Below are 26,997 nucleotides of genomic sequence, written 5' to 3' on the forward strand. Positions count from 1 at the left end.
AGCACTGGCCTCAGCACCTACTGCACCCTCAGCCAAGCCCCTGGCAGCACCTAGCTGGTCAAGTCCTGGAGGGCTACGGGCCCTGGATGTCATGTGCTACCTGCTCTCCAACAGCCCTTGCATCTGGGTACTAGTGAACACTGTCTGTTGTGTTCTGATGTTGGTTGCCAAGCTAATTCATTGAACGGTGTTCAGTCTTCTTTGCGTCAGTGAGAGGCAGCATCTCAAGGATGGATTCTGGAATTTAATTTTCTACAAATTCATCTTCCCTTTTCTCCTTCCACCCCATGAGCAGCCCCATCAGAGTTCTGACCGTGCTCATAGCCATGCTCCTGTCCTACTGTGGACTGGCAGTTGTCTGTGGTGTTATTGACTACACCCATGGCATGCATATGCTGGATTTCATGGCAGCAGAGTCTCTGCTTGTGACAGTCAGAACTGCTTATGTGATTTTAGGATATATAACTCATTTCTGGGAGCTCAACCATGAACGAACATGGGAGGACAAAGACACTTAAGTCTACTACAGATTTTGCCATGGACCCAATTTTGTTTTCACTAGACTTGATGCATCACACTCACATGCTGCTGTTTGGCAGTATCTGGTTGTCAATGGCCAGCCTTGTGATTGTCATGCAGCTTCGCTACCTGTTCCGTGAGGTTCAACAAAGAATTCGGCAGCACAACAATTACCTGTGTGTGGTTGGAAACACAGAAGCTAGGTTTGTGGTTGCAACCCCAGAGAAGCTAGCAGCCAGTAATTATGACTGTGCCATTTGCTGGGACTCCATGCAATCCACACAGAAACTCTTCTGTGGCCACCTCTTCCACAACTCATGCCTGCAGTCCTGGCTGGGCCAGCCAAAAGCAGATTAAATGGCACTTCTGAAAACCAGGTCCAAAAGTTCGTCTGCCTTGAAATATATTTCAGCAATATCAGGTTTGGAAAGAGCTCCCTCCTTGTGGAGGAAATAAGATAAAAGCTTCACTATGCTATTCACAGACATATCTGGGAAGACACAGATTTCTTTTGTTCAGTGATGACTTACAGCAGTGAATCCCACCTGAATTTTCATTTTGACCTATAAATTTATCTCCCCTGTAGCATCAGTTACTGGGTATTCTTCTACCACACTATTTCTACCACATGGTTTGTTTTCTTTCTAAACTAATAGGAGAGGAACATTTTACTTGTTTTAGATGTCTAAACCACAAGAAGAAAATAGTTTTCTCTCATACAGCTTATAATCTCACTATTCCCCTTACCTTCTCATATTCCTGTTTCCTTATAAAAAATAAACTACCAGAGCCAAACACAGTATTAACAGCAGTGAAAGATAATATATTACTATCACTTACATTCTCTGTATTACTCTTTTTCACAAAACCATGTTTTATATTTTATTTTTCCACTTCTGATTTGTCCTCAGAGACACCCAAGACAAACAATAGATATTTTTGTTGTTTTTGAAAATCATTTCATCTTAGACTTTAATTTGTGATCCATGATGGCACCTCAGCTGAGTAGCATTTAACAGCTTTTTCAGGCACTATGTCAAAGGCCTTTGAAAGTCTGAATAAATCCTTTACATTAACCTCCAGGGCCCAAGAGAAGTTAAACCTCTTTGACATTTTAAGAAGTGAAGGCACTTCTTTATTAATCTAATTTTCATTTTAAAATTTCAGATAACACTTCAAATAATATTTTTAAAATACAAAAAAATTGTTGTCTTTTCAAATCCTGAAGGTAACTGCGTGAGAAGAGTATGAACTGATACTGATGGAGTACTACACTTCCACATTTTTCATTATTAATATTTCTAACATACTGTTGACTCCTCACACACCGTCACTGTCAGAGAAATGTTCTTTATTTCCTCATCTAAAATAACGTAAGATGACATTCCTAGTCTTTTCCAGAAAAGAAGTTATTATTTCTGTAGAGAACACAAATTATCAACTTTGCCAGGTGCTGCAGATGAGATATAGGAAGAATCAGTAGTTTAGCCATAGCAGAATTTGTGTATTACCAGTGGCTCTCTGCATCACTACTTCTAGTCTCAGTTTGCTGCAATACTGTAGATTTTACAGAAAAATTCTTCATTTTCCCTATCTCAGAATGATGCACCCTTATTAAATGTTAAAATGAGCAGAAAAGTCTCTTCTGTTAGAAGTTCTATATGTCAGCCTTATTACTTTAGTTGGAACAACTAACAAACTGATGAGATTTGGTGTCCTTGTATCTCAACCTCCCTCCCACATTTCCAGAAAGGCACTCCACGGATTTGTTTTAAAGAGCCAAGTTTTGTTTTGTTCTCTTATTTATGCTTCTGTCTCCAAGACAAATGAACAAATGAGGCACAAAACCAAATTAGGTAAATAAAATTAATGGATAAATGGAAAAGAAAAAACATCCATAAATAAGAAATCACTGATCAACACCATGAGCATTTAAAATTTGGCAGCCCCTCTGAGATGTATTTGTAGCCAGAAGGAAAGATGGAACAAACAAAAAAAAATCTAGTCTGTTGCTGGTTGAAAACACTGAAATTAAATTGCAGGGTGTGTTAGCACTGAAAATCAAGTCACACTGACAAAACAACTACTGTCTTTTTCTGATAGTACAGTTATTGTAGTGATAAACACTGTGGCAAAAGCTGTCCAAATTCTACGCTCAAGTTTTTAGTCCCTGCTTTCAGTCAATATGGGTGTCACAGTTTTAATCAATAACCAGGTGACAGATGCTCTCTGTTATCCCCCACTACCCTCTCAGGGGAAGATAAAAGGGGAATAAGGGAGAGAGAGACTTCATGGCTGGGGAAGAAAAAACAAACAAGTAAAAAAAAACCCCACAAAACGAAACAAAAAACCCAACAAACCAAACCAAACCAAAACAAAAAAAACACCACCACAATCCTAGAGTAAGTTTAATGATAGTAATCATAATAATGATGGTGAATTACATACAATTATATACAAATATGTAAAGATCACAGAATCATAGAATGGTTAAGGTTGGAAGGGACCTTAAAGATCAGTAGGTTCCAAGCCCCCTGCTATGAGCAGGGACACCTCACACTAGACCAGGCTGCACAAAGCCTCATCCAACCTGGCCTTGAATACCGCCAGGGAGGTGACAACTTATTCCAGCACCTTACTTCACCTCATGGTGAAGAATTTCTTCCTAATATCTAACCTAAATTTACCCTCTCTCAGTTTAAAACCATCACCCCTTGTCCTATCACTATCTTCTCTGATGAAAAGCCCCTCCCCAGCTTTCCTGTAGACCCCCTTCAAGTGCTGGAAGGTGCCTATGAGGTCTGCCCAGAGCCTTCTCTTCTCTAGGCTGAACAGCCCCAACTGTCTCAGCCTCTCTTCATAGCAGAGGTGCTCCTGCCCTTTGATCATCTTGGTGGCCCTTCTCTGGATTCTCCAACAGCTCCATGTCTTTCCTGTGCTGAGGGCTCCAGAGATGTATGTAGTATTCCAGGTGGGGTGTCACCAGAGCAGAGGGGCAGAATCACCTCCCTGGCCCTGCTGGCCACAATTCTTTTGATGCAGCCCAGGACACGGTTGGCCTTCTGGGCTGCAAAGCGCACGCTGGCAGCTCATGGTGAGCTTCTCAGCTACCACCATCCCCAAATGCTTCTCTTCAGGGCTGCTCTCTTTCCATTCTACCTCCAGTCTGTGCCTGGGGTTGCACCAACCCAGATATTCAATGATATAAATGAGTATGCAAATGCAGAACCTACACTCCTTGGTAATTACTTTCCAACCAGGTAAATCCCAAATTGAACTCAGCAGCAGATGGGATACCCAAGTCCAGGGTCCCATTGACAGTCCATAAAAGCTTCAGAGCAGCTGGGCTAGTACTACTAGGAGAGGCAGGAGAAGGTTACCTGTCACATTGAAGTATGTTCTTCTCCAGCAAAAAAACAACCGACCAATATGCGGGAACAGCAGGAGCAGAGGAGCAATGACAAGCAAGCAAAACCCGCCTCAGCCAGAGAGGGGCTCCCGGGGCACCACTGCAGACTGGGCGCAGGGGCAGGAGCGCTGCGACTGGCCCAGGCGGGCCAGCTGGCCCTGTCCCTGGCACAGACACAGCCTGGGCAGCACCCGGGGCGGCTCTGCCTGCTGCTCTCCAGCCGGGAGCATGGGCCTGCCACTGCTTTCATATACAGAGTCTAACTAAATGAAGCATTTAAAAGTTTTGAATTCCAGGCCCCAAATAACCATTAGCTCGCTTGCACTTGGAGTATTAGAAATAAAAACAGAATTAATTTTAAATGTTATCTATAATCTGGTGGGTTTATCTGCATTGTCACCGTCAGTAATTTTCATTTTTCCTTTTCACAGAATTACAGAATCACAGAATTGCTAGACTTGAAAGGGACCTCTAGAGATCATCTAGTCCAACTCTCCCACCAAAGTAGGATCACCTAGAGCAATTTACACAGGACTGAATCCAGTTTTGAGTATCTCCAGATATCTTTTGATACAATACCAGCTCTCGAGCTTTGCAGTGACTGTTTCTGACCATCACCACTCCTTGCCACTTTGCATCTACCTGCCGGCTGCACACCTTCCCTTGGATGACTCATCATCAGCTACAAGGAGCCAAAGGAGGAACCTCAGTGCTCTCCATTATCTGAAACCGCTAAAATTTCAACACAACAGCCCCTGTCACTTTTACTGCTGTTACTGAAGGCTGCAGCACTGAGTCCTCCCTCCTACCAGACATGCAATGAGTAACACAGTGACAGCAGACTTTTGAGCCCTTCTCTCTCAACCACTCCTCTGGGAGACATCCGTATGTGTTGTGCAGTACCTCTCAAACCAAGGGAAAATGTCATCTTTCAAAGCAATTTTTCTAACCCGTCTTCCAGACTGAGATTGTAGATGCCCCATTTCTGGAAACATTCTAGGTCAGGTTGGACAGGGCTCTGAGCAACTTAATCTAGTTGAAGATGTCCCTGTTCGTTGCAGGGGGTTGGACTAGATGGTCTTTAAAGGTCTCTTCCAACCAAAACCATTCCATTACTCTAATTACAACACACTAGAATTTATCCCTTAAACCTTCCACTGAGTTCCAGTGTTTCAGTAAATCAAATCAGTATTTCCACTGGGTGCCTCACACTTACAGTTTGCCATGCTTTTCCGTTGCTTTCCTGTTCTACCAGCAGACCACACTCCCAGATGCTCCAGAAGTCTCTAAGCTTCCTGTCCAGACGCTACTTCAACAGAGAATTCCCCTACCAAGATGAGCACATATATAATGGTTTTTTTAATCCAAATCACTGCTCAAAACCTATCTTTGCTGTTTTGCCTATAAAAAGAAGAGTCAGACAACTAATGATGGTTTGAGGCACAAATGAGGCCATCTACCAACTTACGACAACAGTTAAACAGTGCAAATGTGTATCATTTCAAAACAGATGTATTTAATTGTCTCCTTTGTGTCTCTTTTCAGGTCACATCTTTCCTTAAATTGTGCATATTTATACAGCACTTAGCACAGTGGGGGTCCCAATCTTGACTGGTGCCCCTAGGGAACTAACATTACAAGCATTAAGCAATAATTTTACACATGTTTAATGTTGATGCAGAGAATAAGGTCTTTAGAAGAACAGGAAATTTCATTAGATAACATGACAGATGTGATCAGACAAACTGTGCTCCCATTGCTTGCATATATCGTAGTTTAAAGCTGTGCTCATTAGATCAAAGGACTGAAATCCTGAATACTGGACCATATATGTAGGTAAACAAATATCTGAGCACAAATACTTCATTATCACCCTTCCTAATGTTTGTTTTCCTTGTAAGCAAGTGTTACAACTATCACAAGAAAAGCTATGTTATTCCAAAAATAGAGGCACGAGATACATGGCCAGGAAGAGAAGGCCACATAGGTCAGGAGGCAGTTTCCTTATAAAAATATGATTCCTGCTACGAAATGGTTCAAAATCTCTTATAATACCAGTTGTCATTTGGAGGACTGAGACCTCGGATGAGTCTCACCTCTGCTCCCCAGAAGACACTGTGGCCATTTGCCATGCTCACATCCCCACTGGAGGGACATACCTTCAGTGGCTCAGGGCACCTCTGCCTAGGACCAGCTTCATGCTCTGAGACGTTCGTGCCACAGGTGATCACTGCCTCACTCTTCATTTCTAGGATGAAGAAAAAAGAATAACAGCATTAAGGTGGCAGTGCTGTGCACCTGTATGTCGTGGCCCAGGTCAGCCTATGCACTAGTCACTGGTAAAGTATGAAGCAACAGTGGGAGCAGGATCTGCACTGACTCCCTCAGCACCCTTAGCACTGGGCTGAGGCATGTTCCCTGTGATTGCTCTCTCCTGCCTCATGGGTCTTGCAAAGGTGGCCACACATATCCTGCCATGAATGCCAGCCTGGCTGGGCTTCAGTTTGCATTCAAATTGAAGAGATAGAACCCACTAAGAGCAACCTAACCTTGGGGGAACTCTTCCATGACCATCCCATTGCTCGTAGCAAGCTCCTGAAAGATGTCTGAGCACTGCCAGACTGAGGAAGGAATTCACTTTTGTCTCCCAGTTCCAGGGATAAAACATTCTATGTAGAAGAGCACCACTACTCTTTCTTCTTAGCTGTTACATTTTTAAAGTAAATACCCACAGCTCCTGCACTTCATCCTGCACTCCCATTACTGACTAATCTATGGGCAGCCTGATGAGCTGAGAACAGATTTTGAGCAATCCTGCCAAGGCCATCTGAACAGTACAGACCACACATTCACCATGCTCCTGAATCCTGAAATGCTTACACATGCGTGTCCTTCACCACTCTCCAATTTCCAGCTGACACTCACTCCGCTTCTACCACTGATTAGTATATCTGTATAAAGGATAGCTAAGGCAAAACAAAATCCTGAGAAAGTTTGAGTTACTACATAGAAACTTACTGGATATTTCAGGCTTAGTTTTTCTTTAAGTAGCTGCTGAGGTAGCTTAGTTGTTCTACTCTATTTCACTTGAAAGTGCACAGATGAGGGTTATATCTTCAACATTAAGTAGGGACATTCTTATTATTAAGTCTTTAAGACTAGTATTTATAAAGCTTAATGAAGGACATAATGATCTTCTGCCACTGAGGCTGTACCTAACATAAACTCAGTTTTGCACAGCTAGGCTCACCACAAAATCTGAATCGCTGAAACACAGCTCTGTGATCATTTTCCCCAAAAAATGAAAACAAAAGACTTTTCAAAGGGAATCAGAGACACTCCCTTTTGCAGAGCAGACACTGATGCTTTAGAATATAGCCCAGCTACAGATAAGCAAGTTTGCTGAGGTATTGCAGCCAAAGAGGGGCATCTCCCTGCTGCATCTGCTACAGCTAGCAACTACTATCAGTCCAGGCAGGAATGTTTTAACTGCTAAGTCGTAAACATAAGCCAACTCCCTACCCAAAATTAAAACTCAGAAAAATAGCTGTAATTGCCAGTAAAGTTTCTTTGCCTATTTCCTGCCCCATTGGCTAACTTCTATCATAGCAAAAATAGAGAGATTTTTTGATATCGCCTTTGCATTACACATGCTTTGCTGGAGCTCCTTTCTGCCTCAGGCAGTTTAGCTGAATTGTTCTCAGGAAAGCTATGGAAAAGATTAACCATATGATGAAAACAAGAGTCAGGGGAAGAAGGAGCCAACAAGTGTGCCTAACCTTGCACCATCCATCTGCAGAATCATTCTGCTGCTTCCTATGAACAGTGTCCTTAGAGCAAACCTTCAGTGCTGCTGTTAGAAGTGCTGCTCGCATTCAGACAGCACTGATGGGCACTGCAATCATTGCAAAAAAGATTATTCTATTCTCTTCTTTATTTTAAGCATCAGCCTTCCAGCCTTTTCCCATTTCCATGGAGAAGCCTTTTGATTTGAGGTGAGATGAGATGCTGCTGCTAAGACAATCTGACAGAGACACTCAAAGGATACCAAATATCTGAGTTACACCTGGAGGAGACAGTAAAATACACCAACTACAGAAATGGACTATACTTGCTGACATGCTGCATTTCAGAAAAAAAAAAAAAAGAAAAAAAAAATTGATATTGTGTTTTTGATAAAAATGTGTTAGCTTAGAATGAGCAGAAAACCAAAACCAATATCTTTAGAGGTTTGTATTACAAATCCTTATTTTCAGTTCTCTTACAAACCACCATTCAATGAGGAGCATCAAAACCTTTCTGAGAGAAGAAGAGGTTAATTTCTCTGTGAAATGACAGGAGCTAAGCATAAAAAATAAAGACTCACAATGCCTATAAAAGAACCAGGAGGCTGGGTTTTGCAATGGCTTACATTACTCATAAGTGACAAAACCTCAAGAGAATTTACTAGTTAACCCATCAATTCGAAAGCCAAGCCCCATGATACCAGTGCCTCTTGCATCTCTCCATCTGTACTGCTGAATTTCCTTAGTGTCACAGGTCTAACAGAGACTCAGAAGAAAATGAAATTGTAACTTTTAAAACAGACCTAGATCAAGCCCCATTCAGTTCTCAGAGTAACTGCTGCTGGGAATCTCACCGGCCTAATGACCTTCTGGCCCAGGTATGTTTGAAACAATACCCAAAAGTGGGTTTGTACCTCTTGTAAAACAGCCCCTTCCTGTGACAAGTGTTACTGTCAATTTTAAGAAGTTACTTCACAGTTCGATTCAGTCTTGAGGTACAAGATTGCAAGTTCAAGGCCACACATCCCAACCACAGCGTTGTTAATGGTCTCGTTCTACCAGAGGTGCTGGAAGCTACCCAGGAAGTGTGCCAATAAATCTGACAGGGAAGCATTTGTGGGCAGAGAGGTATAAGTCAAATTCAGACTGAGAATTAAGATTAAACACATAAATATCCCTATCCCATTCATATACTGTGCATATATCTGAATGCCATGGAGACAGTAAGATCATCTCCTCAGACCATTCTCTGTCTACAGCTCAGGTACTCTGAAAATGCACTGTAACCAACAATGAATGCAAGAACATAAATTAGGATATTCCAGTCAGGAAAAGAATAACCTGTGCCTATGTCTGGAACAGATTTGTACAGAAAAGGAAAACACAGAAAGCCAGAAACCTTTCCTGAGAGTTACAAGCTACCTCTTCCAATGGACAGCTAGGGATTACCAAGTGCCTCCCTAGAAGAAAAGCATACAAGTTCATGAGTCAGTGTATCAGGAAGAAATCCTGACCTGCATGGTGGCCAAATATAAGAAAATCAGCCTCTATTGACTCTCACACAAACTTTACATGGGATGATGCCTCATCATTTGGTCCCATTGGTGGGCACTTTGCAACTATACAACCTATGTCCCTTACATACATGTTTATATTTTAAAAGTCTAACCAACCTGTGATAATTCTCACATGTGCCTAATCAGTGTGGTAAGGCTGGAAACTATTGATAACTTTCTTACAGGAATGATTTATTACCGGATTCAAACACTTTATTTCATAAGGTAAATTGGACAGATTAAAAACTGTATTACAGTGCACAACATTTTTATGTGTTATATTATTTATTCAATTGTCATTATATGGAAAAGGCTACATTTCATAATGCAGACTCTTTAAAGGCCAACACTTTTATATTGTTTGTTACTCATGCAGTGGAAGTAATGCTAAAAGACCATTGTTGACCTGAAGTTTGATCATTCCTACACATAAAAAGAGGAATTAAAACAAATGTAAAGTACTGCTCATAATCTATATTTCATCTTGCCACTTTCTGTGAGTTTTATGAGCACAGTTTTCAATTAACTTTTTTCTCTTTCACTGATACCTGTGGAAAAAAACGAGGGGAAACTGACTAAGGTTCTGTCAGGCCCTGTCACATTTCATAACAGTGGGTTCAGACATTGCCCTCTAAATAAAACAGAACCCAGCAATTTGAGCCCTAAACTTCCTATCCTGCAAGCAGACCTTTACACAGAGAAAACCCTAGGACTTCAAAGTTCTCTATAGATTTAGGATACCACTGACCATGATAACAGGCATGATACAAGCAGTGGAAACATGGACCAACAAACAAAACAAAAAGAGGGACCACCAAAAAAATGGGAAGACTCCCTTTCTCATCACTTCAATGTAGCCCTCTTAAATATTACATGCAACACCACAAAGCATAAAGGAATGTAGACAGAAGAAAGAGATTTAGGTTAATTGAAAAAAGAGGATATTTAGATCACTCTTTATCATCACTGTCAAACGAGGTACTTGAAAGCAATTTTTCAAAAGGAAGTTACTACACAGGGCTTAAAAGCAAGATGTCCAAGTTAGGTTTTGAGATTAAATAATAGGATCTGCATTAGTTTATGTTGCCTGTGATTCCCATACATCTCCACTGAGGGGAGGTTATACCTTAAGAGAACTATTTGAACTTCATTCACTTTGCTTTTAGGAAATCCAAAACCCTGATTTAAATTACAGTCTTGAAGTAATCTTAACCCTAAGGTAAATAAGATCTACTCAGTCTGCCTACTGAGTGCCTTAGGCAGTACAAAGACCTCATATGTGAGATTCCTCTCATCTAGCTTTTGTAATCTAAAACGTGGGCATACATGTGACACTAATGGTCCATTTATAATTTAGAAAGGGGAAAGCTGGTCTGTTCCTAAGGGTGACTAATTTAATCAGAAAATAAGTGGATAAACATCCCCCTGGAAGTGACTAGTCTTTCTCCATTGCTTGCAAAAAAAACCCCCTCAAGACAACCTTAAAGATGACATATCCAACCTCTGCATAATTAATCTTACAAAGTAATAATTCTTCTCCAAACATTTAAATGGCAGATGAGAGAAAACTTGCTCTCATTGTCTGTGTGGTCCACAGAGTAACAGAGTTACACAAAGTTTCCAATATTTTTCTTATTTTGGCAAGTTTGCTTGTGAACTACAAGAACTAAGAGGTGCATGTAGGCCAGTTATAGCAGTATGACACTTTATAGGCAGTTTTTAAAAGATAAAACCAACTGATTTTATTCACAACTCAGGCAACTGAGAAAAGGGTTTAAATGAAACTGAAAAAGAAGACTGTTACATAAAAGCATGGGAATCCACACAAGGAACCAAAAGACACTGGCATAACGCTAGCAAAAAATAGGTCTGAAGAAAAGATGGGAGGAATTATAGAGTAACTCAAAGGAGATGAATGACAGTTTATCACATTTGCACTCATTTTCTAAGATAACTTGAAGCTCTCAAAGACTAAAACTCCTCATAGGTGTCTCAAGAGGCTTCTTCATTATGGGTAACCTATCCCCTCAAGGGATCCAGTTTTATGCACAGTCCTATACAGTACTTTGAGTAAAAGATATAGATGATGTCTCCAAAATTTTATTGCTGTGTGAAAAAATAGACTTGCAGGTCTTCATTTTCTCAGTTTTGAGTGGAATGTGAATTAATTTTTCACACTTTCATAGTTTAAAAATGCAAAAGGAATCTGGTGCCCCATTTAACAAAGGCTGCAGTACTTCACTTAGAAACATCTTCAGTACCTCTTTACTCCTTCTTTGGAAGAAGGTAATGGCAATGAGACAGTGAAAAACTTTTATTCTTTACAGTTAAAGCTGAATTAGATAATGATTCAGTGTTACGCTTTCCAGTCACTTACTACTCAGTCTTTGGATTTTGGTAGAGAATGCCTGCATTTTTTTCCTTCTGTTTTCATCTAAAAAGAACAAAAATTCATAGACCGATTTCAAAACAATATTTGTAAATCCTTGTGCGAGAGGATACAAAACCAATTTTTGTGCAACATCATCATCATGATAAAAAATTGTCTTCTTAAACAGAGTTCATATTAAAAAAAACATAAACACATCAAAATAAATCAGTAATTTAGACTATTGCTGCCACTATTGGCTGTTACTGAGTGTTCCCAAAGAAAAAAACAAACAAACTAGTGGGACTAATTATGAATCAATATGTAGCTGAATTATATTTTTCCCTCATCTGTTTAGTCTGTGCCCTAAAGCACAAAGAAGAAATCCCCATGATTTTTTCTAATATGAGTTTAGTTACTTTAGTTGTACTCTCAGAAGCAATTAATCCTCTTGGATTACAATAACTGTTTCGATAGACAGTATTCAGCAGCAATTAGATCCCCAGATCTGGCTACATCTAGGGTACAAAATGAATTTCCTTTCTGAAAAGCTCTTGGGGAAGTCAACTGTCACTCAATATGCTCAAATCCATAATTTTGGTCATCAGTCATCTTTTACAAATAAAAGCAAGATAAGAAACACTCTGCAGATCTACTCTTAAAAGTATGTTTTGAGTAAGAACACTCATATTTGTTCAAGGACTCTAGGCAAACATGGAACTAAAACATCTTGAAATGTAAGTGACAGCATAAACTAATTCTCAGACCCCTTACATATACACAGTCTTTTTTTTTTTCTCTAGGCTAAAGGTGAAAAACACGGGGGAAAATAATATGCTATAGAGGAAAAAAGAACATTTCTATCTATGGAAGCAGTACCAAGACCACTAGCACCACATGTGAATCATACCACAGGAGAATAGTATTTCTTTTCCCTGGTGTGTCTCTGAAAAGTGTCACTTCCACATATTTGATTAGATTAATTGCCTGCAATTGTACTCTTTTGGATGATCTTTTACATCTAATTGTAGTCCTAACAGGTCTATGTCACCATAGCCTTTCCTGCTATAAATCTTACTAATGACAACATCTCTACAGCTTTTTTGTTTCACACCCCAAGCACAGCAAAATTGTCAGAACAGTTCATGAAGAAGTGACAGGCTATTGTTCTTCCCTGCATTAATGAACACCTCATTAACACAAATTTAATGCCCATAACATTTTAGCAGCTTCGATTAGGTACAGAAATCTCACTACGCTGTGTAAGGGACAAAAGCGTACCATCACTTCACTGAATGTAAGTGAATGTTCACAAAAATTCAATCACTATTTTCTGAAATGGAAACTAGAAAAAAGCCAGCAACTTCATTAGAAGTAATCTTTTCCAGTCTGTCTTTAAGGATAATTTTTTTTTTTTTAAGCAGAATAAATAAATTATTTATGTCAGTCAAAACACAGTAGTACATTAGTCTGTGTTTTGTAGCTTCTGCCCAGATTCAACTGACTGCAGGTTATAAAAATACACAAGGAGAGTTAGTTTAATCTGGCTTTGCACACATATTTAGAGTATAATAACTCACAATACAGAAGGATCTCACACTGGGACTGAAAGAATGCCTTTTAATAAAAGAGATCTGGGTTGCGATGAAGCCATGAGAATTTCTACTCAATGGTGTATAAAATACAATTTAAAAATTGGTTATTCCATAACCTATGTTTCAATATCAGTTTAGGAAAAAAAAAATATACTTCATTTTCTCATAGTGCATGTCGCCGGTGAGCAGCAAGAAAAGGGCTACTGGAGCAGTAGGGCTGTTCTAACAAGCCAGAAGCAGGGAAACACTCAGTGCACTCCTAGCTTAAAGCAAGTTAAAACAATGGGATTTAAGCAGAATTTCACAGTTAAGTTTTTGCTGAAGTGTTTCTTCAGGTCCCTGGTCAGTCAGTAGCACTAATATTTTTTCAGTAATCACCTCATCTTTAAGGCACACCATGTTTTCTCATTCTGAAAAATACTAAGGGAGAGGTACCACAACCACAATTGTTGGTATAAAGGTATTTCATGGATTATAGGACTGCCAAGACCTGCAGCAAGCGACATGACTCTAATATTGCTGTTGGCGCACACACACACAAACAAGAGAAGACAGGAAAGAAGGATTTTTACTGTTAAAGAGCTTTGTCTTTGCCTGAGATTTGGTATTGGAATTTTTTCCTGTCTTCTAACCTAATCTAACCTAATCATCCTTAATCTTCACCTGTTTGCTCCATCTCCTTCCCCGCCTGCCCTCCTGCCATACCATCAGCTTAGAAAGTGCAGTTTTCAGAATAAGGATGTCACTTCAGTGTTCCAAGTGAATTACAGATTAATAAATATGTAGGAATTCAGTATGATCAGCCGGTAGCACACTGAACACCTATGCCTTCAACTTGCTTTTGTTACATGTTTCAGTATATAAAAAGTGAGTTTTTCCCATAAGCCTCTCGAGCTGAGGAGGCATTCATCATTGTTCTTCAGACACACTCTGACTGTAGGGTTGAACACATTTTTACATCCTGAAATGCTGTTCCAATACTTGTAGCCAGTACTCCATGCCCACAACAGGGCTCCTACAAGTGGCTGTAGGAATATATACGCCTTCACTCACCAAAACACTGAGGCAGCCTCTCAGTATTTCCTTGCAAATCAAATCCAAGAGGAGAGCCTGCAGGGTTTCCAAGGCACAAGTGAAATCTCCTCTCAAAGAGGTTTTGGAGGAGACAGCGTTTACAGCATCTTGTTTGCATGAATAATGAAAACCATGAGGGTGATGTTTGTGCCATGAAAAGTAACTGCATCATGGTATCATGTATTCAAAGTGTCCAGAGGGCTTTCAGATAAGAGTTTTTTTCAGTTTACAAGCACAAATTTTTTTTTTTTTTTTTTTTTTCTAGCTGGTGGATCTGAAAACTTTAACTAAAAGTTGATCTGAAAGTCAGGCAAGGTTCCCATTTATCACTCATTGCAAAGATTTTGTGAGCCAAACTGCACTCTAAATTACAGGTATGAAACTGCATTTGTCCTCAAGGTCTTCATTTCTGCCTTGGCAATTTGTCCTTGTAACTGAAGTTAAGTTAACAATTGTTGATAACGTATAAGCCAGATGGAATCCATTTTGCCTTCCTATAACTACAGGTTCTGTGATTTGAGCAGAAGTAAAGCTGTAATAAAACCTTTTTATCTGTGAGAGTGATAACCATCACTGCTGAGTCAGAAAATGTCATATCTATTCTTATTTCTCAGATGCAGCTGCAACTCCAGGCACTAACATGAATTAATTGCATAATAAATGTCTTCCCAAGTGATTTCAAAAAAACTTTTGAAAATACTGTGAAAATATCACATTAGAAAAATACTGCCTTTCACATGTGGCCTCTGGTACTAATTTCTCACTAAAAATAAACAAAAAAATCCTGTTGTTAACTTCAGCATGATAATTTTGGGGGACACCCCTCACATGGCAGCTGTGAGATAAGACACATTTCAGGTAGGCAGAGAAGCCTGGGGCAGCTGCCATGAGTTCACAACAAAGCCACAGCTGTGACAGCCCATTTGAAGTCAGTGCTAAGGGGACTGAACTGCTTCTTATAGCACATTCCTGGAGGCTGCTGTAAATCTATACACCTCATGAAAATCTGTTGCTATTTTGAGCAAAACCCTAGCACTCTTTAGCCTACATGACCCTTCTAATACAAAGACATGTAAAGTGATAGCCAGATTATTTTGATTTCCCCTCCATCAGTGATTACAATATTCCTTTGGAGTTACACTCTATTAGGCAACACAAGCCGAGATCAATACTCAGATCTTTATCTGTTTCAGCTTTATTTCCTTATTCCCCACTGTGCTTTCTGTGGAGGAATGATATCTAGTGCTTTCTGGTTTACGGGATTTTGAACAGCACCAAGATAATATAGTTCAGAAGAACTGTTGACTTGAATACTAAACTCATGTGTGTAGGGCTGAAATTAAGATAAAAGTTTGTTTTATTGGTAGAGGGGAAAAGGAAATTCTGGATCTTTTCCTCAGCTTTAATCTTACTACACCATTTTCTGCTTGGTTTATATGAGGTAAGAAATCTCATGCCTTGCTGTAAAGACTCTGTTAGAGCTTCTGTGGTAGCACTTTGAGCACTGCCTTTGATCTTGCAGGCAATGGATGAGGGAGGTGGGAAATGGACTGCAGACCGCTGTGGTGGCTGCCCAAATTGCTGTGCCAACTGCAGACACGGCCCCTCGCCCTGCCCTTCCCTCCTCCCTGGCCTCCAAGATTCTGTCCCTCCACTGGAGGTTATTGTCCCTAATGTTTTCCAGCAGAAGGGATGGTATGGTAGCTTCAGGCAAAGTCAGTAAGTTACAGCTGCAGATGGTGCCTCATCTCCTCCGTGACCAGCCTTTTGAAAGCAGGGCCACTCCTCGGCTGGATACTGATGTGAAACATGAGGCAGCAGCGTCTCCCATCAGCTCCATTCCTTACCAGCTGAACATAAGATGGGAGAGAGCTAGCTGTAGGCATTAAGGTATTTCTTTAAACTTTCAGATCTCCACAGACATGTGAAGAGGGCCCTGAGCTCTACTACCTATGACCAAATCAAGGAGTGCCTGCTAGAACACTCCTTAGTTCATGAGCCACAGAAGGACATTCGAGCCCAGGCACAGCACTGTGCTAATGCTTGGCCCCCTCTGCACACATCTGTGTAATTACAAGCCAAATGCTTTCAAATTATATTTTGAGTTCTCACAAGAACAGAAATTTTTATTTGTGGCAAAGTTATCAGAATGAAAATACCGAGTGCTGATATTCTCAGCACTTCTGCGCGTTCCTGTGTGTGCTGAGTCTATGATAGGGCTCTTTGCCTTGTTCTTCAGTCTTCCTATGAGCTCTGTCGTCCCCAGGACTGTGACAAGTCTTTGTTGATTTGAGGGGCAAATATTCAGAAAATTGCCATAAGAGAACCTATACTAGGATTCATTCCTCCAACAGGCCTACCTCATTTTGTGGAACTTTGTAACACACCCACACACTTCAGAGGAGCATCCGTGCTTTATAAACGACCACACATTCAAAAGTTTTGCTGTATCAGGGTCAGAGTATTCACCACCAGGTGGCATCCACAGGTACCACAGTTTTTATTCGCTTTATTACATACTTTTATGATTTTTTCTTGTGCAGTAGTGACTAGACACAAGAGTAGGAGAGACTATCCTGGCAGCTGTGATAATTTATATTTTGCCAGTTACAGGCAATCTAATATTTTAAAGCCAAATTATTTATCATTTTTATCTGACTTCTCATGTGAAAGCAGGCACATTAGCAGCACTAGACACCGAAGTCAGACACGTGCTCCAACACCATATTCCCCTTCTGTTCAGACTCACTAGTCTACTGCATGTTCTTGTGCTTGAAGATCCACCACAGCACTGCAGAATTCAATTCATCTGCATGCATTCCCAAATCACAGCACTAAGGAAGAAAGACCTTGCAGCATCAGAGGCACCAAGATGAGATGCCACAAGTGCTTACTGTGTATCATGGCAATGAGAGACACAGGTTAACAAGCAGGTCTGAGTACAATATCTGTGGCAGCTCCTTCTGAAGACTTAACAACAAATCATGTCAGTCTGTACATTATCGAGCTGTTACCATGTCAGTAATACAAACTCGATTTTATTGTGCATGTTTCCAAGGCCAAATGCCACTCTGCTATGGTCAGAGATACTCTCAGGTATACAGGAAAGCTAAGCCTCACAGACAGTTTTTAACATCTTAATGTTTATAGGAGCTATTGTCTAATGAAGCGGGAGGCTACAAATCTCCCAAGTGTGCATGCTTCTGGAGTTTGCTTGAACTAAATAGCAGAGACTGAAAATGTGCCTGCAATGCATCCAGGTGGACTAGTCACAGAACCTCAACACCCCATTGTGGCAATGAGCCATCTTCACATCTACACTGAGTCCTAGAATGAAGGAGCAAGAAACAGACAGGATTTAAAAAAAAACAGAGGGGGGAGTGTGGAAAGAAGTGGAACAAAATGAAACAGAACAGTGCTATGCTTTCTTCTAGTAAGGTAGAAAGCATCCAGATCTCAAGAAAACTGCATGGTTCCAAACTCCATACTCATATGGCACATTCATATTCCTAGCGTCACAATGCTCCTGTACAGGCTTTTGTACCTATATTCTTCTTTTTCCACAGTTTCTCCCACCTTATTCCTTCAATGTATGCCACTCATTATTATGCAACTCAGAACAGTTTGACTAAGTACTATCCAGTTTTCAGGTCTCTTTATTCAATCTGATATTTAGCAGTTTCCCCCGTGAAAGGTTTTGATATGGAAAGTTGAACACATGTATAGGTTTAATAGTTAACAGCTGTTTGTGTTGTTTTAACACAACTTCTAGAAAACACTGACAGTGAAATTCAATATAGATAAATGGAGAAGGATGCAAGCAGGGAAAAACAATCTAAGTTTTACATCTACAGTAGCGGGTTCAGAGCTGACTCCCAACCAGGTTAAGAACTCCAGCTTACAATAAATAACTTAAGGAAAAATATCAGCATGACACTGAGCAGGAGCCAAATAAATAAATCAAATGTTCAGAATGATGTGAAGAGAGCTATACTGGTTTTGGCTGGAGTAGACTTCATAGTAGCTTGTATCAAGCTGTGTTTTGGATTTCTGATGAAAACAGTGTTGATAACACAGTTGTTTTAGCTATTGCTGTGCAGTGCTTGCACAGTTTCAAGACCTATTCTTCTTCTCATGCTGCTCCATTGGAGAGTGGGCTGGGGCTGGGCAAGAGGTTGGGAGGGGACACAGCTGGGACAGCTGACCCCAGCTGACCAAAGGGATATCCCATAGACATATGAATGACATTGCGCTTAGCAATAAAAGCTGGAGAAAGAAGGGAGGATGCTCAGAGGTACAGCATTTGTCTTCCCAAGTAGCCTTTAGGTCTGGTGGAGCCCTGCTGTCCTGGAGATGGCTGAACACCTGCCTGCCCATAGGAAGCAGCAAATGAATTCCTTAGTTTGTTTTGCTTGCATGTGCAGTTTTTGCTTTACCTATTAAATTGCCTTTATCTCAACCCAGGAGTTTTCTCTCTTTTACTCTTCTGATTCTCTTCTCCATCCCATCAGGGTGAAGTGAGCTAGTGGCTGAATGGGGCTGAACTGCCCTAACAGAGCTAACCCTGCTCTGTCACCACATATATCTCTTCATGAATACTGTATCTGTTCTGGTTCTCCTCCCCAAAAGGAGCTGAGAAAAGATGACAGAGAAGTAAAACAACAAGGAAGCCAATTACAGAAGTTACCTGAAGCCAGTTTCAGAATGTTAGCCATTATAAGGAACAGCTGACATTACTAGTTTTGTATCTGGAGTCCAGCTGAGGGTGCACAGCAAAAAGATCTAGTAAACTGTGAATAAGTGAACAAGGAACAAATGCCCAGACTTCACTGGCTCAAAATGGTGAACTGGTGAGAGGTTAAAAGTAAGCGTGGCAGAAACACTTCCCTTGGAAGAGGAAGAGAGGTGAAGAATACCTTGCTGCAGGATGCACAAAACTAGTAAGTCTGCATGAGTTTAGAAAGTGATTGAACAAAGAAGAAAATACCAAAGACTGATGTGTTTCAGGAAGTCTGTGAACTGGAATATGTGAGAGCATGATCTAGGGAACCATCATATTATACTTGCACTTCTCTTAAGACACTTCCCTGTTCCTTGCTGCTCGAGCTAAGGCAGTTCTTAGCCATTTTAACAGTTTACAGAGAGCAGTTTCTTGGTTTGTCACCTGTGCAGTAGCATCAAAGTGGTTCCCAATGAAAATATTAATTGCAGAATGCTCAAAAATCCATATATAACAAAATTCTACTTAATGTAGGAATCTCAAGAAACCAAATGGATTAGTCAGGTTGCTACTGTTTATTGGGAAGCATTGGTGAGCACAGTACTTTGCAAATAGGCTGATTCCTCATCCTGCAGATCTTCAATACAGTATGTAGACAAGGAAGAGAGCTTACATGAAGCAGAATAACTTAATACTTGGCAATGCCTTGTGAATTCCCAGGACACTTTTGTTGTACAACGCAAACTGCAGATAAAAATAGAGTGAACTTCCATGGAGGAAAGGATAACCAAAATGGGGAGAGTGGTAAAAGAATATCCAAGGCAATCCAAGAAAGTTAACAAAAAGCTCCAGGGAATAATAATAATAAGGAGTTATTAGCAACAGGGCTGGGTCAAGGACATGTATCTGTTAATGGAAACACAACTTTCATTTGGGGAGATAAGAGAAAACTGAAACGGAATTTTTAGCTTCTGGTTCTTCAAAAAATACCCGAAAAAAAACGCCACAGCTAAACAGGTGCAAATAAAATGTGTGTCTGGAGGCCTCTGAGTTCAACAGCTCTCAAGAAACTGAACTGGCCTATCTAATTTATTAGGCTGTTAAGCCGAAGAAACTATGTTTTATATAGCCCTAGCAACCAGCAACCACTAAGAGAAGGTCTTCGCTCTCATGCTGCTTTGGCACCCAGGGCCTCCCAGATTCTTAAGGAAGGTTTACATGAGAAGCACTAACAGCAATAAACTGCCTTCCTCTTGCCAAACCACAGCTACAAAAAGCAGAGAAGAGCCCTCCATGCAGCAGAGAGGCTCTTACCTGGAAGGAAGACTCCTGGAAACAGATGAGAGAAGCAAACTGTGACTGCTGCTTAAGAAACAGGTATCACCCTAAATCACATTAATGAGTTTAATTTAGAGTCTCATGGAATGCTGCACAGTGGCAGGAGTGCAGTACTGCCATGCACAGTAAATTGCAGACAGTTTCTAGTGGACATTCCTGTTTTTCATTTTCATTCCCGTGTGTCATAGATCTGAGTGGATGAAAAGTGATGGTATTTCCCCAACTGCAACTCAGTACCAAGGCTAATACCTTAAAAAACAAAAGTAGAAGCCATGGCACATGAAGGAGCATGAATGGAGAAGATGTAAAATAGGCATGAGGAAAATGTTCAATTGGCTTAAACCCAAAGGACTTAGACCTTGTAACCCCCAGCAAGCCTGGAGGCTGACCAAGAGCTAGAGCAAAACAGAGATTCAGATGGGTTTGGAAGTTTAGACACTTATCTATTTATTCATTGTTTTGAGATTTATTCAAACTGTGTTTCATAGGGAACTTTCTAAATCCATAAGAGCAATATAAACACTTGAACAGTGGATTTTCTTTGTCCCATCTTCCATCTGGTTAAGCTGGAGTACTGTCAAGGCTGGAAGTTAGAGCAAAATAAGGCACAATAGCTTCTCTGGGCTATTTCTGGGCTTTTCCTGCACTGAGAGTGTTCTGGGAGTTACAGTTTAGACTGCTCTAAAACCACACAAATGGGCTCTCAGTGTGGAATGAAGCATCCCTTTGGACAGCTAATTGAAAGAAGCATTCCATGTTAGCTGTTCAAGGCCAGATCTCTACTGGAGACAGTTTGGTCAAAACAACTGTTGACAAAGCAGCCAATATCTGAATCAGCTGCTTGAGCCAGCCCCTGGCACACCCTGCTCTCTGACTTGCTTGGGCTCAGATAAAGCAATCCCAAGACCCTGTGTGGTGCAGTGGTTCTCCATGCTGCATCCCTAAGCTCCAGGCACACTGGAGGCACACATTTCGATTCTGGAAATCTCGTATACCAGGGGTTGTTTTCAGTGTACCGGAAAGTCCTAGAGTGAATCTCAAACCCATAATTCTTACATATAGGTTGACTCTGAAATGATATAATATCTATTGTTAGATTAAGCAGCAGAGCTGGAAATTGTTTAAAAAGGAGGCGTAAATCGACATGTGTTAAGAGATTTAGTTGCTCAGCTGGATGCTTGCAAAGCCTGCAAATTGGGTGCTGGGTGTACTGATTTAAACTTCTTTTATCACATTAGAACTAGCTCTCTGTGGCAGAATGACAGTCCCCTTCCTTTCAACGCAGCCAGCACAGTTAGCTTGGCAAAATGATCAAGGCATTTTGACTGCAAAATTCCATATTAAAGGGTGTTGATGGATAAGCAAAAAATATTACAGTGGGAAAAGGAAGAATATTACACCATATATGAATTCTTTTTTTCCAGGCTCAAAATTCAGGTTCTTCAGTTTACAGTGATGTGTAATGTCATATCCATCTAAAAATAAATTATATAAATCTACATCATATTAAATGTTCTTTAAATGTTCTGTGTAAATTTGATCAGATTTGATCTGAAATTCACTGACACAAGAAGTGAACTCTAAAATGCTCTTTTCATCCAGACATTGTGCAGAGAAGAGATGCAGTTTAATTATTTTCACTATTTAGGCCAACATAAATGTCAAAGGAGGAAGACGCAAAAAAAACATAGGAGGTCATATAATTTTTTTCATTCTGATAATTTGAGATACTAATAATATAGATAAAACTATTTTAAGAATGGAATATACACATTTCCATCTATGTCTTTCAAAAAACACAGGGTTTTTTGTTTGGCTGTTTTGTTTTTTTTTAATTGCACCTGACAGTCTTTGCAGTTCTCTCCACAAACTATAAACGTAATTAATTGATTGTGGACTGTATTAAACTACTCCAGGAGGGGACTTCATATGTGCAGCTGTCAGCTGCAAAATTCAGTTCTGTCCCTCAGAGCTTTGTCTTCCACATTTACATTACACTGCACCTGGAAGACATTTTTCACCATTACCAGACACATATAGACAGTAGCTTGAAAGCATAAATAAACATACAGAGAGGCTACTCATTAAGACTGAAGCATCAGTTGCAGACAGTCCTCAGCACCAGGCAGGACTAGACATACAGCAAAGGATGACTTTCTCTTCTACTTTATTAATTCTATAATTTGCAAATTTGCAAGTCTGCTTAAAATCAGTTAAGTCTCAAATTTTTGCTTCTGTAACTCATTCAATTACAACCAAATTTTACCTACTTGATGACTGGACTTAATCCTTCTAAGAAAGTGATGATCATTTAGTGTATCACGCGCAAGTACATTGCTCAGCATTCTGCCTGGTGGACCACAGTGGCACCATTTGCATATGTAAGTTAGCACAGTGGAGATGACAATGAATGAATGGATGTCAAGAGATGACATTATTTTCTTTTTCTTGCATAATGATGATCATCAAGCACAAAATCATAAGTTTTGGTTAATCTGGGACTTCTAAAAGTCTGCAGAAACCTGCTTTAAATGAGTGCTTGAGAGACAAGGAGTAACTGTTTGTGGATCCAAGTGCCTAATAACAGGAGACTAAAACTGGGAATAAAAAAAGCAAGAAAAAAGAAGTTTTAAACAAGTAACATTTTTTTTAAAATCTAAGAAAGGAGTAGGACTCTGTATCGGAACTTTATGTTATCCCATTCAGTTAATGCATTTTGGCATCGATTTATAGCTCCATCTCCACAGTCAGCACTAGTATTTAAACTAATATAATTCAATAAACTATGGGTAAACGCTGAGGAATGCTCATTATTTAGACCAGAAGACTGGTTCAAATATTTTCCATACAGAGATTGATTTGTCCCATGATATAACCTGCCTTGAATCTTCTCTTTGCTAAGGCAGTTGTTCTATCACCCAATAACCCCTCCCTCACCCAAGAAGGGGCATTGGGAAAAGAAAAGGAGACCCACAGGTTGAAATGGAAACAGATTTAATAGAATAATAATAAAAACTAATACCAATCCTAATATAAAATACACAAACTTATACTCAGCCCATACAGTGGCCCCAGGCTGTGCCCTCCCAGCAGTGGATGTCGGACGTCAAACCCTGCGAGCAGCACAGCTCCAGGGAGAATGAGATGGTCACAGCAAATCGGAGAGGAGACCTCAGGAGCAGAAGGATGGGTCAGACCTTTCAGGAATGGAGACCATTGAGGAGAGAGCCCTTTCCACATCAAATTTCCCCATTTATAGTGAGAGTGATGTTTATAGTATGGAATACGTCTCTTGGCCAGCTTGGGTCAGCTGCCTTGGCTTTTGAACCTCCCAGCCCTAGCCACAAATTAAAACAAAATGTCTTATCAACTTAATTCTCACTGAATCAGGAGCTGCAGTCTTACAAAAAATGCATCTTTCCCGAATAGAAATTTATTCTATAATTCTACTCCAGAAAAACCAGAACAAATCTAGAACTGTTTTTTCATCAGTTTGGTTCTTAATTTGCCATGCCTTCCTCTCTTTAGTCCATCGTTGTAGTTATTCTTATTCTGGAACTGTGTTATTTGTTTTTGAAAAAAAAAAATACTAACCTTACTTTGTTTTAAAAGTAATTTTTTATTTTAAACACAGAGATATTATTTAAAAGTATTTATATTTCAAGTTCCTGTGTCTTAATCTAATCTACTGGTTTAAAAATCGTCATGTTCAGCACAGCATCTATCTGAAATTTTTCAAAGTGCTTCAGATGCTATGAGAACTTTTAAGTATGTCATGCTTATTAAAATAGGCACATTTCTTTACATAATTCTTAACCTCTTCATATGTCCTATACCATCTTGCTGTCAAAAAGCCACACTTGAACTTAAACTTGTGTATGCACCCTTACATTCAATATAGTAAGAAGCCCTTTTGCAATCCAATTTTTTATAATTACTTAGTACCATTCTTCCCCTTTTATAGACAGAGAAACATGGCCAGAGGATGCAGTGTCCTAACTGCTTAAGCCAAACTAAATTCATGCTACCCATGAATGGAGGGCTCCTTCATTTCTTTTTCCCTCCTAGTTGTGTATTCATGGACTCAGAGAGTCACAGCAGGGTAAAATTGCTAACTCATTTGTCTGAAAGGCAGCCAAGAAAAGTTTACTGTGAGTAAACAAAAATGGAGTCAGGAAGTATCTTTTTAGTATATATTAGTGCTTTACACAATGAAACCTCTGAAAGATATAGATCCCCTAGGGCTGACAGCAGACAAACCAGATCCTATGATACACACCCCATGCACACTGCTGCTGTGCCTGGGCTTGTGTATCAGCTGTGCTACACAAACATTGCCACAGCATAAATGCTTAATAATGGAGTGAGACAACGTGATTGATATAACCAGAAAACAAATCCAGTTGTGTATTGACTGCCTATTCCACTTCCCCTGCAGCCTAACTCTGAGATTTAATGAAACAAAAGGAGTACATTAAATTTGTGCTGACAACAAAAAAACAAAGCAGGGATCATGTAGTGATTCTAGGAGCCATCTGTAAAGGTTAGTTAGCTTGGAGCAGCAGTAAGCCAAAATCTTTATGGGAAAAACATGTGATGATGTAATGTGGTCATCCCAAATGCATGGTTATAAAAACTTTATAGCACACCACACTTTGCAAGGCACTATAAAGATTTTACAGCCATGCATTTGGGATAAGTGTTTTGTTCATGAATGATGAAGCCACCAGTGAGCTGTGCAAGTCTTTGCCAGAGGAGTAGCATAGAACATAATCATTTTTATAGCCCTCCACACCATCTCATGTAGTAACTTGGGAATGGACCCTTTCAGTTTCCCTTTTACTGTCTTTTTTTGTCCTTGTTGGAACAGCAGTGATTAGAAGCAATGCTATACAAGGGGTGGCAGAATTCATTTTCATCAACAATATCCTTCAGTGGCCTTTTATATAATTAAGTTCTGCCAATTCAGTTTGAACAATTGAAATGTGACTTAAAGACGTCCATGCTAAGCATCATCCAAATGTGATGAATGTGTGCTCAGGAGGAGTAAGAAAGACATCAGTGACCACTGTCCTGTCAGACTTAAAACCCCCTTCTCCTGTAGTCTCTGCACCTCAGTGAACACATGGCAGAATGAAACTTATAGCATTCCTCTGGATTCCTTTTGACAAGATAGGTGCTTTGTGGGTGTTCTGTATATCAAATTATCCCGACAATCTAAACACAGTCCCTATTATAAAATTGCCCCTGTAGAAATTTGGGCCCCATAGCTACACAGTGACTGATATAGAAGGCAATTAATCTCTGTCCCCTTCCCGACCTTTCTTACACTGGCAATGTTATCCAACAGCCACTTCCTCAGAGAGCTGCTTGAAAGGCAATGCTGCTAAATATATGCAGGAATTCATCTCACATGTTAAAAGGACCCATCTTCGAAGAATTTATTGGGAAGTCAGCCATTCAGGTGGCCACCGTGGAGGGTCTGCAGCTGGTTATATGAAGTAAACAGAACTAAGTCTCTAGAATTCAAAGCAAGTATGATTTTTCTGAAACTACTTCATTTTTACTTTTATGCTTGTATGTTGTACTTGTCTCTCTTGTACGCAAGCTTACTCCTGGGCTTCTCCAGGGGACAGAATTCAGATTATGTTTTGCCTTTCTTCCATGCATCCTTAGGTACAGGCAATTTCACAGGGAACCACTCTAGCTGGCCATCCTGAGTGGGGAAGTCAGCAGCCAGAAAAAGGTCTACAGGATCCTTTTTTTTAAAAAATGGGGTTTAATTTATTTTTAAGACTGTTTCATTCTTTCTTCTCCACAATCTGGTCAAACTATCCAGCAATAAGGAAAGACTTTCGAATTGCCTGCACTTAATGTCACATCATTCTCTTTGCTGAAGTAGTGCTGCTGAGATCTACTACCAGTTTTACTATTGTTGAGCATTGGGGAGTATTCAGCTCTTTGAAAAGATGTTGCAGCATGCACACTTTTGCTACATCCATAATGTATGTGTGGCTGTATGTGTCTATGTATAAAACTTAGTTCTGCAAGCAAGGAAGTAAAGTGCAGAACAGTTCGAACAGTAAATGTTCTTCAACCTACAGAGAGATGGGAGGGTGTATTCATCAAGTGGGGTGTGTATTCTGTGACAAGATTAGAGAAGACTACAAAAGAGTACAAAGAGTGCAAAAGAACAGGAATAACGGGAAAAACAAGACTGAGTAGTTCATACCAAGCAAGAATGACATGCAAAATATGAAAAAGCAAAGAAAATTAGTTAAGGCTGTGTCATATGAGAAGTATTCTTCTTCTGTGAAGTACAATTTTTATATGAAAATACTACACAAAAAATTATGCTATTTTCCCCCACAGGCCTGCACCCTGTGCATTCCACTTTGAAGAGGAAAAGGAAAGTATTTCTGCTTTCCACCACTGTTCAGATACCAAAAGCGACAAAGATACAGGGAGCTGATTTGTATTTCCTGTTGTCATGCATCAGCTCTGGTCACCTGAGCAAACCTGCAGAAAACACAGGGTTTTACAGATGGCAGTGAGGTCTAGAGCAAAGACAGTAGACTTGCTATGGTGTAACTACAGGCTTTATTTTGCCCATTGCGTGCTCCACTACTGGCA

The 26,997-nt window shown here is 40.1% G+C and overlaps 1 long non-coding RNA gene across 8 annotated transcripts in view; it reads right to left on the reverse strand.

Moving 5' to 3' along the window:
- LOC127382431 (uncharacterized) overlaps positions 1-26,997 on the reverse strand; it is a 177,584-nt gene that overhangs the window by 122,078 nt on the left and 28,509 nt on the right. For 7 of the 8 annotated variants that reach the window (XR_007888956.1, XR_007888954.1, XR_007888958.1 and 4 more), the window contains exons 3-4: positions 6,088-6,176; positions 5,145-5,255 (exon numbers count right to left, since the gene is read on the reverse strand). This is a non-coding gene — a long non-coding RNA (uncharacterized LOC127382431). The remainder of the gene's footprint in view (positions 1-5,144; positions 5,256-6,087; positions 6,177-26,997) is intronic. The other variant, XR_007888953.1, reaches the window with a different exon arrangement.

This window comes from Apus apus, chromosome 3 (assembly GCF_020740795.1).
Source record: "Apus apus isolate bApuApu2 chromosome 3, bApuApu2.pri.cur, whole genome shotgun sequence".
Classification (NCBI taxonomy): Eukaryota; Metazoa; Chordata; class Aves; order Apodiformes; family Apodidae; genus Apus; species Apus apus.